Source organism: Urtica dioica, chromosome 8 (assembly GCF_054948205.1).
Source record: "Urtica dioica subsp. dioica isolate 48M chromosome 8, U.dioica_male_clone48M_v1_H2, whole genome shotgun sequence".
Lineage (NCBI taxonomy): Eukaryota > Viridiplantae > Streptophyta > Magnoliopsida > Rosales > Urticaceae > Urtica > Urtica dioica.
The window spans coordinates 41431062-41451675 of NC_142763.1; positions in this window are offsets into that span (position 1 = coordinate 41431062).

The following is a 20614-nucleotide window of genomic DNA, read 5'->3' on the forward strand; positions in this document are numbered from 1 at the left end:
TCACAAGCAGCCACATATTCTGCTTCCATTGTGGAGTCAGCAATTCAAGATTGCTTAATACTGCTCCATACAACAGCTCCACCATTAAGGATGAACACAGATCCCGAAGTGGATTTCCTGGAATCCTTATCCGCTTGAAAATCGGAGTTGGTATATCCCGTCATAGTCAGGTCAGTACCTGAGTATGTAAGCATCAAGTTCCTAGTTCTTCGAAGAAACTTAAGAACATGCTTAACAACAATCCAGTGCTCGGGTCCAGGGTTGGATTGGAAACGGCTAACTACGCCAATGGCGAAACAAATGTCAGGTCTAGTGCAAAGCATAGCATACATGAGGCTTCCTACGGCAGAGGCGTAATGAATTTTCCTCATGTCTTCAATCTCTTGTGCAGTCTTGGGAGACTGGTCTTTAGAGAGTAAGACTCCATGCCTAAAGGGTGTTTGGCCCTTCTTGGAGTCTTGCATCGAGAAGCGATCCATCACCTTATCAATATAAGATGCTTGAGAGAGCGACAGGGTCCGGTTTTTCTGATCTCGAAGATTTGGATCCCCAGAATGTACGCGGCCTCTCGTAGATCCTTCATATCGAATTGCTTTGCTAACCAGACCTTAACCTCAGATAATTTACCCACATCTTTACCAATGAGTAATATATCATCGACATATAGTACCAGAAACACAACTTTGCCTTCGTGTATTAACTTGTAAACACAAGGCTCATCTATTGACTGTTCAAAGCCGAAACTCTTCACAGTTTCATCAAATCTAAGATTCCATGACCTAGATGCTTGCTTTAATCCATAAATGGACTTAAGCAACTCACAAACCTTGGTCTATTGACCTTCTTCCACGAAACCGTCTGGTTGAGCCATGTAAATGCGCTCGTCAAGATTGCGATTCAGGAAGGCTGTCTTGACATCCATTTGCTAGATCTCATAGTCGAGAGCTGCAACTATGGATAGGAGTATGCGGATGGATTTAAGCATCGCGATTGGCGAGAAGGTTTCTTCATAGTCAATCCCTTCTTTTTGGGTATAACCCTTTGCCACAAGTCGTGCTTTGAACGTCTCGACGTTCCCATCAGGACCCCTTTTCTTCTTGTATATCCACTTACACCCTACGGGTTTAATCCCTTCAGGAAGGACTACAAGTTTCCAGACTTTGTTGACATACATCGAGTGCATCTCAACTTTCATGGCGTCAAGCCAAAGGTTTGATTAAGAACAAGCCATCGCTTGGCTATAGGAAACAAGATCATCCTTGTCAGAGACGGCTACAAGAGAGTCTCCATAAGACATGTACCTGTCAGGCTTTTGAGTAGCCCTCCCACTACGTCGAAGTACTACTTGACGAGATTCTGATGAGTTAGGTTGTGTTTCAGTTGAGGTAAGAACAGTTCTTACAGATGAGGTAGAAGCTTCCTCACTCAACCTTTCTTCAAGCAAAATTTTGCTTCTAGGTTTCACGTCTTTCATAATGTCCTCCTCAAGGAAACGAGCATTCGTGCTAAGGAAAGTCTTATTGTCCTCGGGACTATAGAAAATGAAACCTTTGGTTTCCTTTGGATATCCAACAAACAGACATAATTCTGACCTACTAGCCAACTTGCTAGTCTTTTGCCTTAGCACGTGTGCGGGGCAACCCCAAATTTTGATGCGGCCAAGATTCACTTTACGGCCAGTCCATCGTTCATAAGGAGTACCAGGAACCGTCTTGGACGGAACTTGGTTCAGAATATAAGCGGCTGTTTCGAGGGCATATCCCCAAAAGGAAAGAGGGAGTGATGAGTAACTCATCATTGATCTAACCATCCCCATAAGAGTTCGGTTTCTTCTCTCTGACACTCCGTTTTATTGAGGTGTGCCAGGTGCGGTAAGCTGAGAAGCGATACCTTCTTCTTTAAGAAAGTCATCGAACTCTACAGACATATACTCACCACCTCGATCAGATCGAAGGATTTTGATCACTTTACCAGTTTGATTTTCCACTAAAGCCCTAAAGACCTTAAATACGTTAAAGGTCTCGGATTTGTGTTTGAGCAAATAGACAAAACCATATCGCGAGTAATCATCGGTGAAGGTAACGAAGTATTCGTATCCTCCACGTGCCTGTTGGCTGAGTGGACTACATACATCAGAATGTACTAGTTCCAGAAACTCAGTGGCTCTTCGACCCTTATCGGAGAAAGGTCGCTTAGTCATTTTTTCTTCTATGCAGGATTCATAAGTAGGTAGTGAGCCTATTGCAAAGGCTTGGAGTGGAACGTCCCTCACAAGTCTCTTTATCCTATCTAGACTGATATGACCAAGTCTTAAGTGCCATAGGTATGTTGATTTTGTTAGATCAGAGGATTCAGAAAGTTTGATCCTCTTTGGCTCCCTAATAAGATCGTTATCTATTTCGGTGTCTAAAAGAGAAGGTTGAGTGGGATAGATGTAAAAAAGAGCATTCTTCATACATGCATTAGTGACAAAAGAATTATTAGGAAACGAAATACGAATTCCATTCTTAATGAACTTTAGACAATAATCTTGCTCAAGAAGAGGAGCAACGAATATTAAGTTCTTCCCAAAGGTAGGAACAAAATAAACATTATTCAAGTTTAAAGTGCGGTCTTCAGAAGACAGCGTCACGGATCCCACAGCCTTCACAGACATCAGGCTCCCATCACCCCATTTGAAACAGAAGTCGCCTTCCTCTAAGCTTTTGGTTTTCTTGAAACCAGTCAAGGAACAGCAAATATGGTTAGTAGCAGCGGAGTCAAGAATCCACGTTGATACATTATCAACTACTAAGCATGCTTCGGTAATTAGTACAATACTATGTTCATTTGCTTTGAGATAGGCAGGACAATTCTTTTTCTCGGCCTTTTGAGGTCTCTTCTTAGATCCAGAGGCGGAGGCTTTGTGCTCCGTAGCACGTGCCTCTCCTTGATTTCTCTTTCTCTTAATGAGACCTTTAGCAGTGTGAGGCTCCTTCACAAGCTCGGTAACAATGGACTATAGCTTATTCATGGAGTAATTCCACTTGAAGGTATCAAAAGATTCGGGGAGGGTTTCCAAGATCATATCTATTTTGATCTCCTCGTTAATCTTAGATCCTAGGATTTCCATCTCATTCAGGTAACTAACGATCAGCATCGTATGGTCCCTGACATGAGTCCTAGCCTTCATGCGACAGTTCATAAACTGTCGGACTGCTTGTTGGCTTATTTGACGCCTTTGCCCTCCATACATCTCAAAGAGATTGTAGAGCATGTCAGCGGCAGTCTAGATGTCACGATGTTGTTTTTTCAACACATTGTTCATCGATGCTAAGATATAGCATCTCGCAATCTCATCGGATCGAAGCCAGGCCGCTAAGGCGTCTTTGCCCGCTTAAGTCGAATCATCATTCGTCAGAGGAGGACACGGGGTGGTGATACCCATTTGTGCTTGTTAACGGTATGTATTATGTCGAGGTTATGTTTTGAATCTACGTAGTTTTGTTTTCGAGTTTGTTCGAGGAAAGGATGATTGAGAGATGGTTGAGAGACATGTTGCTTAAAAAAGTTGAAACAAGTTTACGATTAGTCTTTGGTTTAGGATTTAAGTTTGTTTTAGACTTGATAAAATCCAAAGGTGTTATAAACCAAACGATAATTTACTCCCTCAAGAGAAGGCCGCAAAAAATCTCCATTTATAAGTAAATGACACATCATTAATGCTTAGCCAAGATGTCAATACACCAATTTTGACTAGCCACCTTTTAAAATGGTTTGATCACTCACATCCTTTCGCAGGGCCTCGAGGGAGGATTACTAGGGATTGAGTCTAAGTGTGTAACCAACCACTTAGTCCAAGAGATCGACTTTGAAAAACAATCCACCGAGGGGAGGCCTTGTCTCATTGTCTAACTCTCGGACGTAGCTCATTGAGCAATAATCAGAGCAAAGCGCCCTTGAGTACTCTCATTTAAGAGAGGGCCACGAGGGTGACTCTTAGTCTGGCGAGAATTGCACTTTTCATTAGTGTTGGGGATCGTGGGTTACAAACAACAAGTATAACCCTCCCACTTAGTTTTTGGAGTTGGTACATCGACTCTTATAAGTTCGGAAACGGTTTTCCTAGTTATAGAGCGATAGAGCGGACAACTAGAAAAGAATCCTAGATCTTCATCTTCAGAGTAGTGTTAGTGCATAAAGTTACAAGGGACATACTCGGATCTTTTCCGATTTTCTATTTCGGGAAAGTGCATGAGGGAAGTGTGAACTTCAACTCACTCGTACACTTGAAAGTTTGAGATTACACATCTTTTTATTTTCGGCTTGTCTACGAAGAGACCTCTCACTCAAATTTTCAAGAGCATAAAGATTTTGAACATATGTGATATAGATATAGTTTTGAAAACATTTTGAAAACTTATTTGATTTGGATGACAAAATATTTTCAAGTTTGAAAACGAAAACGGTTTTTCAAAATTCAAACTAGGTTTGTAAAATTTAATTTCAATTAAACTTTCAAAAATCAAAACATTTTAATCTTTCACATCATGTTTATAATCTTATGAAAAACATTTTTGCTCAAGAAAAATTTCTCATTAGAGTTCTATAACTCATGGTAGTGGGGCTGAAAATCCGGATTACTAAAAAACTGGACTTTCGGAACAGCAGCGCACCTCGGAGTAAAATCACCATAACTGACGGCTCCGATGTTCTTTTGACCTGAAACCGGTGGCATTGGAAAGAGGATAGACAGACCTTTAATATGATTTAAGAATAATTAAATTTAGATTTTTGAGAAGAGAGTTATGCCACTTTTACTGCGGGTTTTACTCCAGCTCGAAAAAAGAAATAATTAAAGTTCGGTCTTTTTATGTGCGAAAAAGAATCGAGTGTAACAGAACGTTTTAGGAGGTTGTTAAAGCTTTTATTTGTATTTTATTAGCAAGGTAATAACATGTTATAAAAGAAATAACAACAAGCATAAAACGATTCAAGTAAATAAAAGAAACTAGTAAGACAAGAAAACTAGTCACAAAATTTACTCGAAATTTTCTCAAACTTTTAAAACACGTTTTTCAATATAAAAAATTAAAAACTTTTAGAACTGATTCTAATGTGTTTTAATAACATCTCATACTCATAGAAAAATAACATGATTATTAATTTAAAGGCAAGAGCAATAAATTAAAAAAAATCTAAGATAACAATTCTAACTTGTCACAAAATTAGTAAACTTCCGAAAACGATTTTCAAGCTCATAATTTTAAATACATGTACATGCATATCTTTGACCATAGCTCTGATACCATTTGTTGGAATTGATCTAGGGTTTAAGAAAAAGTTTAACGCTTCGGTAAGCGGCGGAGTTTTAAAAATTTTCTTTTTCAAGTAAAACGTTTTTACTAACCTAGACAAAGAGCAAGCACATGTAATAAAAACTAATATGAGCATTAAAGATTACTAACCTTGTTAGAAGCTTGAACGTTGAGATGGTTTTGGAAAAGGTTGGAACGTTTGTCTCCCCTCGCAGCACGTCTCTCTTCCTTCCTCGGCAACTCGAGCAACCACGAAAGTTTCTATCACTAAATCACTCGAGAGAAAAAGGATTTAGTGTGTGGGCACTTTTAAACACGACGACTCTAGAAGAAGTCTAAGAGTCAAAGAGCTAAAACCACTAGGTCAAATGAGGACCTAGGTGCCAAAACAAAAACGAAAAATAACTAGAGAGAGAGAGAGAGGAGTTCGGCCATAAGGTCTAGAGAGAGAGTCTCTCAATCTCTAACTTATGTGGAATGAATGAAATGAGAGGAATGAGGTGAGGTATTTATAGGAGGAGGATTGCCTTCAAAAGGTAGTTTCCTCTTTTCCTATAGCCTTGCACGTCCAACATGCCTCATGAAGGCTTAGGATTTGTTTCCTCATTTGATTTCCTCTTAGTTGGCCGAAAATGCACTTTCCTTCTAGAGGAAATTTGTTTCCTCTTTTTCTTTTGGCAAGTATCTTCATACATTAATGCACAAAATAAACTCTCTTTCCCACTATGACAGAACGAAATTCAGCCTTATTTTCCTTGGGTTGAACGAAATTTGAGCTTCTAGAAGGAGCTTCTAGATGTTTCTTCATTTGTTCATAACAACATGAGAAAAACCCATTAAGAATTTTCAAGTAAAATCTCTGAAATGAAATTAATCATCAAGGCCCAAATTCTTTAAGTTGGCAGTGTGATTTAAATTTCATTTGTCATCATATGACAATGTCAAAAACTTTATTGACATTCATTTCGTCCCATGTCTAAAACGACAAAAATACCCTTTAGACAATTTTCACAAAACTTGTCTCGTTCTTGTTTTGACTTAGATTCTAGTTTAACTATTCCTACTCGATGTGATTTGTGACAGTGACCTCATGGATCCAAATGAACAAAGCTTGAGCTAAATACTTGGACTCAAAAGTTCACACACCTTTTCCAAGTTTAGCTTAATGTCAACTGACTCCACAAAAGAGTTGACACTGAAAATCTCTCGGTTCAAAGGAATTTATTTTCTACTCAAGAATTCAACCAAATTATGATGAGCGGATCCACTGAATATTATCTATGTTTACACTTCATGAATATCATCAGCTAGTCGGGATTTACAATATTACCATAGTACCCTTCTAGCTGTTATTTCCTCAACTCCTTTGTCGCTTGTGAATAAGTTAGAAACAATGTATTGACGAGGAGCTAACAAGTCACATTGTTTCATCCAAAAGAGTCAAGACCCAATTTGGACACTGGCCAGTTCATTTATTCACACTCTAATGAACAAAGCATGAGGTGATATACATTGCATTTCAACAATCTTGTACATGAATTCCATATCTATGAGAACTTCAAAAAGGTACTCATGACATTCTCACAACTTAGTACTTCACCGATAGGCCCTGTTCGGAATCACATAGTGAGTCCGAACTCTGACTTTCTCAAATGAGAATACGTAAGTTGTGAAATGGCATGTCTCATTTCAGGATTGAGGTAAGCACGATGCAATTCCTACGTAGTGACTTCGAGACATAAGAGGTTAAATGGTTTGTTCTTATTTTGTCTCTAGAAGTGCACTGGTCAATTCAGTACCTTCGGAAGATACCTAGAAGAACTATAGAGTCTCCATCTCGCAATGCCTCATAACCAGACATCATAGATTCTCCTAACAATCATACTGAGGTCAATAGTCCTTTGACCCTTAGATTGCGAATATATCGTTTTAAGCAAATTACGAAGAGTTTGTTCATGCAAATCTACATTTGTCTCTTCGTATGTTGTTAAGTTTGTTTATGGACTAAAAGACTAAGGTTTTATCATAAAGCTTCAGACAAGGAAGATTGAATGAACGTTTCAACTTTTATTAATAAATAGGCAGTTACAAGCAAGAGTCTTCGTAAGACTATATGACATCAAATGTACATAAATACACACTACAGCTCTTCTTGTGGGCACCATTGACAACAATTATTTGACACGTTTTAGGAGCTATACTTATAGATCATTCTAAAGAATATCGATTATGTAACAAACATTCATGAACAATCATAGTTTGTTTGTTTCACTATTTGGATCATCCTTTCATATGTCAAAAGGTTTTAGTAGTTCAGCTACTATGATCCATGTCATAAGTTTTTCAGAACTTCATCCATAAAAGACAATTCATCTTCTATTCAGAAGATCCCAATGAACTATTTCGTGTTATTTGAAAGAGGAGCACCATTGTTTCCAAAGTCTCTTCTCTAGGGCTTAATTCCTTAGGTACCAAATCATTAAAGCTCAAACTCATTCATTAATATATTTATAGATCTCTCTATTCCTTAAAGCTAATGGCTTAACAGGCAGATTTACCAATCATGGGTTTATGACTTCATATAAGTTAGTTTGATCTTGAGCGATACTTCAAGATCATGTCTTTCCATTTAAGGAAAGATATAGTTGATGATAGTGACAAGGACCCTTGTAAGGATTCTCCCACTCGCTTATCGATTTTAATGGCAATGTAATTCTTAATTATCCTTCATTTCAATTCATTGATTTATGTGGCAAGGTAATCAATAATTATCCTTCCACACAAAAAATACCAGATATGTTCCAGTTAAGGATATCATCATTAATGATGGATTCAATCCTGTGAATGATGCTGCTATTTATTGAATAACAAGTGGCTATATTCCATTAAAGGATGTTCCCACTTAATAGTGACTAGAATCCAATTAAGGATGCTCCAAGCCTCAAACTCAATAATTTTGATTATTTAGTGGCTGGGTTCATTTAAGGATGCTCCCACTCAATCAATGAACTAGAGTAGCTAGGTTCCAATTAAGAATGCTCTCACTCAATTAATGTGAATCTTAGTGGCTAGGTTCCAATTAAGGATTCTCTCACTAATTCAATTCATCAACACTAACTATTTCGTTGTGTCTCCTTATTACCTCTTATTCGCAGAATTCATTGTCGAAATAAGGTAACAAATATTTAGACACTATCAAAGCTCTAAATAGTTCTTAAACATATTCAATATAAGAATTTAATAAAACAATAAAAGCCAATTAAAATTCTAACACAGATAATAACTTAGAAAATATATACTTGTGCATCTATATAGTATATGAACGGAAAAACGTGTCCTTCATATTCTATATCTTCTATCTCAAGGGCTTAAGCATTCATGCATAATCAAATATCATAAAGGCAATCAAGGCTAGGGATGGCATTTTTACCCGAAACCCGTTAGCCCGTTCGTTACCCGGTCTTAACGGATCGGGTAATACCCGTTCAAAATGAGTTAACGGGCTAACGGGTATTACCCGTTAGTATTTTAGCGGGTACGGGTCGGGTAGCGAAAATGTTAAACCCGTCCCGTTAACCCGCTAACCCGCCCGTTAATTATTTTTATGTAAAAAACTAGATATTTTTTTAAGAAAACTTTAGATTACATCATAATGAGTAGGTTGTTGTTTTGATCTTATTAAAAATTATTTTTTTATTTTTTTTAAACAGGTTAACGGGTTAGCGGGTGCTCAATTTTGGCACCCGTCACCCGGCGGGTATACCCGTTACCCGCCCCGTTGGGAAAACCGGGTTAACGGGTACGGGTTAACGGGTATTTTAATAGGCGGATACGGGTACCGGTATTGGTGTACCCGCTAAAACCCGTACCCGTTGCCATTCCTAATCAAGGCATTCAATAAAGAGATACATATTTAATGACACAAAATGCATTTTGCATCAACATTTAGAGATTTAACTCCAACCATGATCTATAATTTGATGCATTCTCTATATTTGCATCTTATTTCAATAGTGGTGATCCAAATATAGATCACCACTATTCATAGATGTATAAACTTTTTTTTAATACCAAAACTTTTAATAATTCTATTATTGACCCTATTTTAATTTGTCGTTACAATTTTGTCCCTTATGTATATATTTTAATAAAACTGTTTAAATTATTAAATATATATTCTAAAATAATTCAATTCAAATACATGTCATACATTAACAAAAAAAAAAACTACAATTAACCAACAATACTACATAGCCAATTGAAATAAATATAACAAAGGCATTAAAAAATACTACAATCAAAGCACAATACACTACATAGACTATTGAAATAAAAATATCAAAGACAAAAAAAAATGACATACTAAGAAACACACCTTCATAATTTCATGCTACTCGGACTTATATGAAAATCTAGCTAGTAGTGTGGAAATCAGCTCCAGATCCTCCAATATTGTCAAATATTATCTCAAATGCATTGGTAGAATTAGAAGCACCATGTTATTGCAGTTATTCCTCGTATTTTTTTACGGGAAATTCGTGCTTGTTCATCAATAATAAAAGCACGTCGGATTGGATCACTAATAATATTTGGGTGTTGTAACATGATTTTGATATCCATATTTTTGTCTTTCATTTCTAATTGGCAGCGTACGATCTCCATTTGTTGTTGTTGACCATCTTGTTGTGCTTGTCTCTGGATGGTGCAAACCATTCAGAGGCCACAAGGTCGCAAGAAAATATATTTTCCCACACGATAAGTGGCATGTCGAAAATACATTAAGCGTGCATTTGGAGTTCTTCAATCACGGTTTGCAATTATGGCAGGACCGGTGCATTTTTGGCGCAAAGAGGTATTGCATGATATACTGACAACGTGCATTATTTTGAATAAAATGATAATTGAACACGAGCGTGATTTACATGTCCCAATTGAAGAAGTGATCGGACGACCTCCTGAAGTAGAAATGGTGGTAGATGAAGACGTACAGTTTCAACAATTTATGAGCACATATTGACAAAATAAAGATGATGATGCACATTTTTCATTACGTGATGCACTAATAGATCATTTGTGGGAACAATATCAACTTCTTAAATGTAATATTTTGGTTTATGTATTTTTTTTTATGCGTGTATCTTTTTATTATTAAAATATAATGATTTGGTTTATGTACTTTCTTATCAATTAATAAATTGGCGTGTTTGATGTAATATAGCCAAATTTTATTTCATGTGTTTTTATACATAAAATTAAATCACATATACAAATTTGGTGATATGAAAAGAATAATTATTTTACGCAAATTTGTTAAATATAAAAGTGGTATAGGTTTAAAACTGTAATTTTAAGAAAATTCAAGTGGGAAAGAATATACCCAGAATATTCTTTAAAGAGATGTAAAATAGAGATAGGTTGGAGTGAAAAACACTGTTCATCATGCAAAGATGTATTTTAGATCAAAATTTTGCATCATGGTTGAAGATGCTCTAAATAAAGTATCAAACCATAAAGAAAGAAAAGATTCATCCTATCTGAAATAGCCAAGAAAGACTACAATCCAGAAAACCTCGGATCATAGATAAATCCAACACATGAAAGTAATAAAACTAGCGGGAAATTAGATCTTCATATGGAGCATGAGCTTCTCTATAATTCGGGCTTGAATCCGACATTATTTAGGAAGCTTGTCAACACTTGCATGCCCCATCAGACCTGCTCTGCAACATGAAAGAAGTATGCTCATGTTTAATTATCCTCAAAACACTTTTAGGATATCTTTAAACATGAATTTTAAGGTACCATATCAGCATTCTTCATGTTTTTCTCAAGCTCAGCCAAGTACAAAGGACAATGCCTCTTCCAATGGCCATCAATATTGCAGTGGTGGCATTTACCAATGCTTTCACGCTTTTTTTATTTTCCTTTTCCACACCTCTTGAAGTTCCTCCTTTACTTCTTAGCGGGACCTTTCCCCTTTGAAGTACTCGGGTGTGCGTTAGATGACTCAGCACCAGAAGTCACTTCTTCTTGGCTTTTGGCGAAGAACTCTTGTCAGCATAGAGAGCCGACCTTTTGTTCTTCTCATGTTGAGTGATAGACTTGAAAGTCTGTAGCTCATTCAATAGCCAAGACACTCCATAACTTAACTTATTCATTATGTCGTTGGATGTGAACCGTATGAAGTCACTCGAAAAGGAATTTAGAATGATTCCCACCTGAGTGACCTCATCCATCTATGCCCCATGGTGTTTAGCTTCGGTGAAGTAGTTTGTCATTTTCATGGCATGATCCCTCACCGGAGTTACCGAAATTTCCTAGTGCTACTGCTTTTACGGGCGAGTTCAATGCGGGCTTGCTCGCTCTGCATGACCGATATCTCAAAATCGGTCTCCTTTCCTTCCATCTTTGTTCGCAACACATCAGATATGCTTGCGAGCATGTAGGCCATGTCTTTTTTATTGGCCATGGTCCACTTGTCACAGTCCTCCCTCAAGTTCTTGGAAGCAACATGACCAGGATAAGGAGGTCTCTCTTCAGTGAGGATAAAGTGGATCCTTTCACTCACTGGCGCAATGTTTAGGTTCAACTTCCACTTAGGGAAGTTATCACCAGTGAGAACGTCTTTCGACAACAAGCCCATAATAGGGTTCTACATGATTACTAAAACATAAAAGCACATTTATTAGCAATATGAAAAGAAACTTAGGAAATAAAAACCATAATGCAAATAAGCACGAGATACAATACTAAGCAAAAGAACCTAGTTTTTGTATTCCATGGTAATTCGACTAATAGCCACAGTTCGTCTCACTATGGTGACATAACAGAGTGCACCTAGTGAAAATGAGAATCATCTCAGATTAGTGAGCAATCGTGGTTCATGTACATACATAACTATGCTCACTAACTACCAGTTTAAAAGAATCTTTGGCCACATGTGCAACCACCGGCTGGTTCATGCATGAGTCGACCCAACCTTTCGATTAAAGAAAGCTTAGCCCCACACCCTAGCGGAGTGCTAGGCCACGCAGAGATCCACTCCTTCAACCTATCGTCAGAGACACAACCTTGGTATTGGAATCAAAAAAGACATTCTGTCGGAACGTCAGTCATAGCATTCACGAAGAAGAGTTGCTGACACGATGAGATCTTTCATCCTCACGGAGTTGTGTCAATGTTGGAGGCCTATGACTCAGTATAAATTCAGTATTTTAATTTTTCTAGCACTAACTTTAATCTAGGTGATTCACTCGGGTCAACTAAATCATATTAAAACTGGAGTGTTTCTAAGCTACCCTTAAAAATATAAGTTTTGATATAGTTTAGTTATTAGGAATTTCGTGACATCCTAGTTTTTTTTTTATCCTAATAGTATTCCTTCACGGAAAAGCTTCCAGTATGGAGGGAAGACAAAGTCTTTTAATAACCTCCCCGCTTAGCCTCTTATCGGCTTGGTGACAAAGCTCTCCAATTTAAAAACTATCCTAATCCAATTAGATAATTTTACATTAAAGAATGAAAGCCTATGATAAGCGGAATCCACAAAAAAATTTCTAAGTTATAGCATAATAAACATGGCTAAGTAATTAAATAAGCAAACAAGAGCAAGCAAGTATGGTTTGATTCGGTTTGATCGTTTCCTATTTGACTCTATAAAATAAAACAAGATGAGCCCAATCATATTGGCTCATGGATTCAATTGGGCCCATTCATATGTCCCTTAGAAAAATAATTCAATATCAAATTATTTGATTTTTCTAGTTTTATCGAAAAATAAGTTAATTAAGTAAGGGCCCATTTGTATGTCCCAAAAACTAAATATATATCATAATAATTTATTTTCTAATGTTTTAGATCCCAAAAACTAAATATATATCATAATAATTTATTTTCTAATGTTTTAGATAAAACATCATTAGGGTCGAGCCAATACAATTTATTAAATAAAATATTTAAAACTTAATAAAAAAAATTTCTTCGGTAATTTTTTTAATTAAGTGGACCCGTGGGTCCACTAGGGTTTCCGGGCTGAGGCCCGGAAGAATCCACTTCACTTGCCCTAGGGCAAGGAAGTCTTGTGACAGCACCGGGCCGCCGCCACGAGGGTGCGGCCCGACACGAGAACACGGCCAAGAGGCCGTGCTTTGTCTAGGAGCAAGGGGAAGGACGGTCATTATTGACCGTCCTTGTGTGCATCCATGGAGGCTCTCTTTGGTCCTTCGTCACGAGTCCATCTCTCGCCGATCGTCGTGATCAAGAACGTCCCGCTCGTCGGATTAATAGAATAATAATATAAATTACATAAAACATATACCCTTTGAATTTCTGGTTTACAAAAATTCTAGAAAAATGAGAATCAAATATTCTACGATCAAACAACGAATCACAATTCACATAATCATATATTGAATTGCATGAAACTCGTATCCATATATAATTAAACAAGACGTCTAGCTATGATATCACTTGTTGGTGATTATGCACCCAAAATTAATAACCGTGGGGAAAAATAATTAATTACGCTATCTCAAGCTAATCAAATTAATGGTTATTAAAACAAGATCTAGTTTTGTTTAATTAATTTAATCATGAGAGCATATATGTCAAGCAACCAATTTAAAGAGACGAGTTATATGAAAAGTTACAGGTTTCTCTTTAAGCTTTCCGAATCGGGATCTCCTCGAGCTCCTCGTCTCGTCTCAGCCTCCTAGCGTCATCTTCTACAATCAGACCTTTGTGATGTCTCTAAAACTCTCGGGATCTCCTTCTTTACACCTCGATGAAAGCTTAGTCTTCCAAAACATAATCTCCGGACGAACAAGAATAAGGTGTGGGCCATACTCTGAATCTCACTACGACTCTGATTTATGATTTCAAATTGTACCGTGTTTATGGGAATGGAATCACATAATTCTGAGGGAGAGGGAGAGAGAGAATTTCTTCCAACACAGGGAGAGTTGATCGATTTTTAGCTACCATCTTGAGTGATTTTTGCTTTCTCTTATCCTCTATTTATATAGGTAAAAATGAGATATTCTAGGAATCTCCTAGATATATTTTTATTCTCTTTTAGTCTTTCATATTTGTAGTTAAGCATGAGCCATTAGATCTTGACAACAAGTCCTATTTTTTCTCCCATCCATCACATCATAATCTAGAATATTTATTTCTTTATTTTTCTCCTTTATTTAAAAAATCTAGATGTTTGAGAATAATGAGGACAAAATCTTATATCCTTATTTAATGGAAAAAATATATCTACCGTTATGATTCTCCTAAATATTAGGAAATTATTATGAGAGAGAATAAAAGACAATAACTTATTTCTTTATTTAATACAGAGAGAATATTTCAACCATTATTATTATCTCTCTTATTTAATTAGTTACCTGATTTCTTTTCCACAAATCTAGAAACTAATTAAAGAGATAATATTGGGTATTTTCTACCCATAGTAGGCGCCCATATTGACTGGTACTAGGCCAAGGAATTTCGAATTTTTACAGTGTCCATAAGGTCCAACTTAAAATTCCATTAATTATTTACTTGATCCAACAATAAATAATTAATTTCACAATAAATATTTAATTTGGCAAATAGACAAATTTCCGAATGAATGTTGCTAAACAATTTAGAGCTATGAGATTGTAATAATAATCTTTATTATTACTAGAGAGTTCTTATCCATCTTTATCAGAGCCGAATCGGGACTATGGACCTAGTAATAGATGCTTACCAAATCCGATGAAAAGACGAAAAAGTCATTTATCTTTTTCCATCGATTCATCTAATCTTGGTCAAATACTCCATCATGTAAGCCAAGACTTAACCCTCATTTATTCTAAAATTATATTTACTCAACAAGTGTCCACTGATTTAGCCCGTTTGTGATCAAGATCCTTCAGGTTCAACCCGTATCGAGAAAATTCAATTATTCTGTTATACGATTCTTGATACATATATACCCTAAGCATCGTTGCCGCCCCAGCGGAAGATTCTTCCGAACATTATTTACTTCGAAAGTTCCAGCAATCTATCAGTTTTAGAATCAACCATTAGGTGAGTGAACATTAACATTATTTTAGGAAGGCTGGATTCCGTATCTGTCAATCACTTTCTTCTCAGATCATATTCCGAATTCCCAATACATAAGTTTAATCAGCGTTTCAGTTGCCTTAAATGAAATGAGTCAAAGAATCCGGCGATATAGAAGTCCATGATCACTTTAGGATTTAGATCAAGTCTCACTGTGACCATAATAATGCGTCGTAACGGTACTTAAGCGACACATCTACAACCAAAGCCTGTCCGGGTCGTATACTTACCAAAAGTGCAGAATGCACTCACAAAGTGATCATCCTTCACTTGTATTCCACATATGACTTTAGATACAGCTTTCCAGGCGTGTATCAGTCCTCGAACATGTTTTAGCTCACCGCCTGAACTCAAGTGCCCATCACGTGATTCAGTTGAGTATGGAGACTATGGAAGATAGTTGTTATTGATTTTGATTTCAGAACTTAACCCACTAATCATATGAGTTCTTGTCTCTTTCAGTAATCATTCATGTTTATTATCTTCAAGGGGCAATATTCCTAACAATCTCCCACTTTGACCAGAGAAAATAAGTTTCCATGAGCCTTTTAATTCTTAGCCATCCTTAGTAGACGGATTAGACGTTTGACCCAGGATTTAAGATTCCCATCATATGGATTCCCACTTTTATCTATACTCTATCAATTATGTCGATCAGACATAGATCCCATTTAATATTCGTCTAGTTCATGCTTCATTGCAAGTGATCTTTGACTTACCATTTAAGTTCAAGTCAAATTGTTGGCAGTAAATTAATTTACTTTAGAACATATTAACATTTTGCACATCTTTTAGATTATACACCAGAATTTATATCTTTAAGATGTTAAGTATCCCTATTCTTGGTGTACATCCCTTCAACTCCAAAATAAGTTGCACATTTGCATGTATCGATCTCATCACTACTAACCATAGTGTGATTTATTGAACGTGTTTCAATAAGAACTCTATTGACCTATTTCCATTACTTGATTATTTATAGTTTGTCCTTATCCGTCGTGTTCATATTCAATATACACAGGACTTTGAGAATCTACTATATTTAAATAACTAAGTGTCTCACTATTTCCAAAAATTTAGTGTTTTCAACACTTTGTCGATTTTCTCAGAAATATTTTATTCGTCAAATAGACAAATTTCTGAATGAGTCCTGCTAAACAATTTACAGCTTAAGATTGTAATAATAATATTTATTATTACTAGAGAGTTCTTATCCATCTTTATTAGAGCCGAATCGGGGACTATGGACCTAGTAATAGATGCTTAACAAATCCGATAAAAAAGAAGAAAAAGTCATTTCTCTTTTTCTATCGATTCGTCTAATTTTGGTCAAATACTCCACCATGTAAGCCAAGACTTAACCCTCCTTTATACTAAAATTATATTTACTCAATAAGTGTCCACTGATTTAGCCCGTTTGTGATCAAGATCCTTCAGGTTCAATCCGTATCGAGAAAAGTCAATTATTCTGTTATACCTTTCTTGATACATATATACCCTAAGCACCGTAGCTGCCCCAGCAAAAGATTCTTCTGAACGTTATTTACTTCGAAAGTTCTAGCAATCTATCGGTTTTGGAATCAACCCTTAGGTGAGTGAACATTAACCTTCTTTTAGGAAGGTCGGATTCCATATCTGTTAACCACTTTATTCTCAGATCATATTCCAAATTCACAAGACATAAGTTTAATCAACGTCTCAGTAGCCTTTAACGAAATTAGTCAAAGAACCTGGCGATATGAACTAGAAGTCCACGATCACACTTCAGGATTTAGATTGTTAGTAATTCTTGCCCACAAGAGATAATGAATAAAACATAAGTGATTACTAAATAGAATAATGGTTTACTTTATTAGCATCATATGATTAGTAGGTTGAGCTCTGAATATCAGAATCAATAACAACTATCATCCGTAGCCTCCGTATTAAACTGAGTCACGTGTTGGACACCTGAGTTCGGGCGGTGAGCTAAAACATGGTCGATGACTAATACATGCGTGGATAGCTGTATCCAAAGTCATATATGCGGAACACTAGTGAAGGCTGATCAAGACGTGCAAGCATTTTGCACTTGTGGTAAGTGCATGTCTCGGACAAACTTTGCTTGTAGATGTGTCGTTTAAATACCGTTCCGACACACTAACCGGGGTCGCTATGATGGTCACAGTGAGACTTGATCTAAATCCTGAAGTGATCATGGACATTGGATCATGCTACCGCGCTCTTTGACTCATTCGCTAAAAGGCTACTATCATGCTAATCACAACTTATGTCTTAGGAGTTTCAGAGCATGATTCGAGTGGGAAGTGGTTGACAGATACGGAATCTAGTCTTTCTATAAGAAGGTCAATTTTCACTCACCTAAGGGTTGATTCCATGATCGATAGATTGTCGGCACTTCCGAAGTATGTACGTTCGGAAGAATCTTTTGCTGGAGAAGCAATAGTGCTTAGGGTATATATGTATCAAGAAAGGTATAACGGACTAATTGACCTTTCTCGATACGGGTTGAACCTGGAGGATCATGATCGCGAACTGACTAGATCAGTGGATACTCGTCACGATGAGTAAATATAATTTTAGTATAAAAGAGAGTTTAGTCTTGGCGTACATAGGTGGAGTCTGACCAAGATTAGACAAATCGATTGGAAAAGAGAAAATACTTTTTCGTCTTTTCATCGGATTTGTTAAGCTTCTATTACTAGGTCCATAGTCCCTAATTCGTCTTCGATAAGACGAATAAAGAACCTCTAATAATAATGTGTTTCATTATTATAAACTCACTAGCTGTAATTGTGATTGACACCATCAATTCTGAAATATGAGTATTTGCAGAATTAGATAATTATTTATGCTAGCATTAATTATTTATTGTATGACCAGTAAATAATTAATAAACTACTTATTATTTTTATTGTTGGATCAAGTAAATAAATAAATAATTGGGCTTTGAGCAATTCGGCTTTGCACAGTATGAGATGGACCAATTTTAAGGAGATTTGGGGACAAGATTTGCGCCAAATCCCCTTGGCCGTGTGCCTCTAATTGCATCCATAACATAATTGGTAGTTACCAATATTTTCTCCTTAGTTGTTTAAATAAAGGAGATAGAAAAATATTTAAAAGGAAATAAGATATTGTCCTTTATCTCTCTCATGAATATTAAGAGAGAATAATATTTAAAAGGAAATAATATATTTATTTTATTCTCTCTTAATTAAATATTCTTTATTTATACATAAAATAAAATCTCATAAATATTTTTCTGATGGATTAGAGAGAAAGTAGGATTCATGAGATAAGATCCATGAGCTAAGCTTTGATTCACTAGTGTGAATACAATAAATAGGGGGTTCATGAGAAGAGAAAGACATGCATTTGGTGCCTCAGAATTTTCGGCCAAAGAGCTCTCCCTCTGTCTCTTGGCCGACTCTCTCTCTCTCTCTCTCTCTCTCTCTCTCTCTCTCTCTCTCTCCATTGGAATTGCTCTATTCCGTTCTTAGAAAATAAGACTAAGATCTTGAAACAACATTTGTTTCTTGATCGTGTGAGATTAGAGAGTGTGGTCCTACTCCGTATTTCTTTATTCGTCCGAAGATTACGTTTCAGAAGACTATGGTGTCATCAAGAGGAGTACGAGGATCTGAAAGCTTGAAGAAGGAGATCAAGGCGTTTAAAGACGGATTGAGAAAGCTTGGATTTTCTTTTCTTGAGCCCAATCCGTAAGTTCTCTATGAACCTTGTTCTTTGTTCTTATTGGTTGCTTGACATGTTTGAATGCTTTCATCATTTAATTAATAAAGTAAATCTAGATCTTGTTAGATAACCATACATTAAATCAGCTCTTGTTAGTGTAATTAATTTATTCCGCAACTTATATGGTTATCAAGGTGAGCACATAATTACAACAAGTGGTATTAGAACGATTGTTCGTGTCCAATACCGTTCGTTTTTCTCCATAAAGTGGTATTAGAGCGATTGTTTGAATGCTTGAATGCTTTCATCATTTAATTAATAAAGTAAATCTAGATCTTGTTAGATAACCATACATTTCATTAGCTCTTGTTAGTGTAATCAATTTATTCCGCAACTTATATGGTTATCAAGGTGAGCACATAATTACAACAAGTGGTATTAGAACGATTGTTCGTGTCTGATACCGCTCTTGTTTCTCCAACAAGTGGTATTAGAGCGATTGTTCGTGGCTGATATCCTATGTGCTTCACCAATGAGTTGTGTCGGAGCAATCGTTTGTGTCCGATACCTCCCCTCATTTCCCAACATAGATAAAATCTCACTGTGACCATCATAAGCGACCCCGGATAGTGCGTCGTAACGGTACTTAAACGACACATCTACAACCAAAGTCTGTCCGGGTCGTAACTTACCAAAAGTACAGAATGCTCCCACAAAGTGATCATCATTCACTCGTGTTCCACATATATGAGACTTTATATACAGCTTTCTAGGTGTGTATCAGTCGTTGATCGTGTTTTAGCTCACCGCCTGAACTCAGGTGCCCAACACGTGATTCAGTTTAATACGGAGGCTATGGAAGATAGTTGTTATTGATTCTGATTTCAGAACTCAACCCACTAATCATATGATGCTAATAAAATAAACTTCTTATCTCTTTCAGGAATCATTCATGTTTATTATCTTCAAATGGGCAATATTAGTAACAAAATCATCAACGGTCATGGCGCGTCCTGAATGGCTATGCCACTCCATGTGGCACATCGCAACCAAGCGAAAGAACGTCGGACTCATCGGAGAAGCATGCACCCCCAACTGCACGAGGAGCTGCTGAACGATGGGCTAGAAAGGCAAGCGTATTTTTTTCCCGCACTGAAGACTCGCCATAAGCAGTGCAGCAAAACCACGCCTTGGGAAGAAAGGCCGATCTTTCAAAAGTGGCTGAAGAATTGACACCGAGTTCAGAATGGCGTTAGCCGCCCGAACTCCTGATATCAAACCGTGCAAATCAAAGCTCTCCGGAGCAGCAAGGCCCTCGGTCGGGAACCACACCGTCTTTTTTCCAAGAATCTGGTCAAAGCACTAGCCTCCGTCTTCGAGACCTTACAACGAGCACGCCTCAATACCACGAAAGAACAGTTGCCCTCTGAGCCGACCAAGACAGCCGCCATAGTCTTCTCCAAACGGGTATCACTAAAAAATTCTCCAAATCGCCGTCAAGTTCTTTAGACTCCGATCCGAAA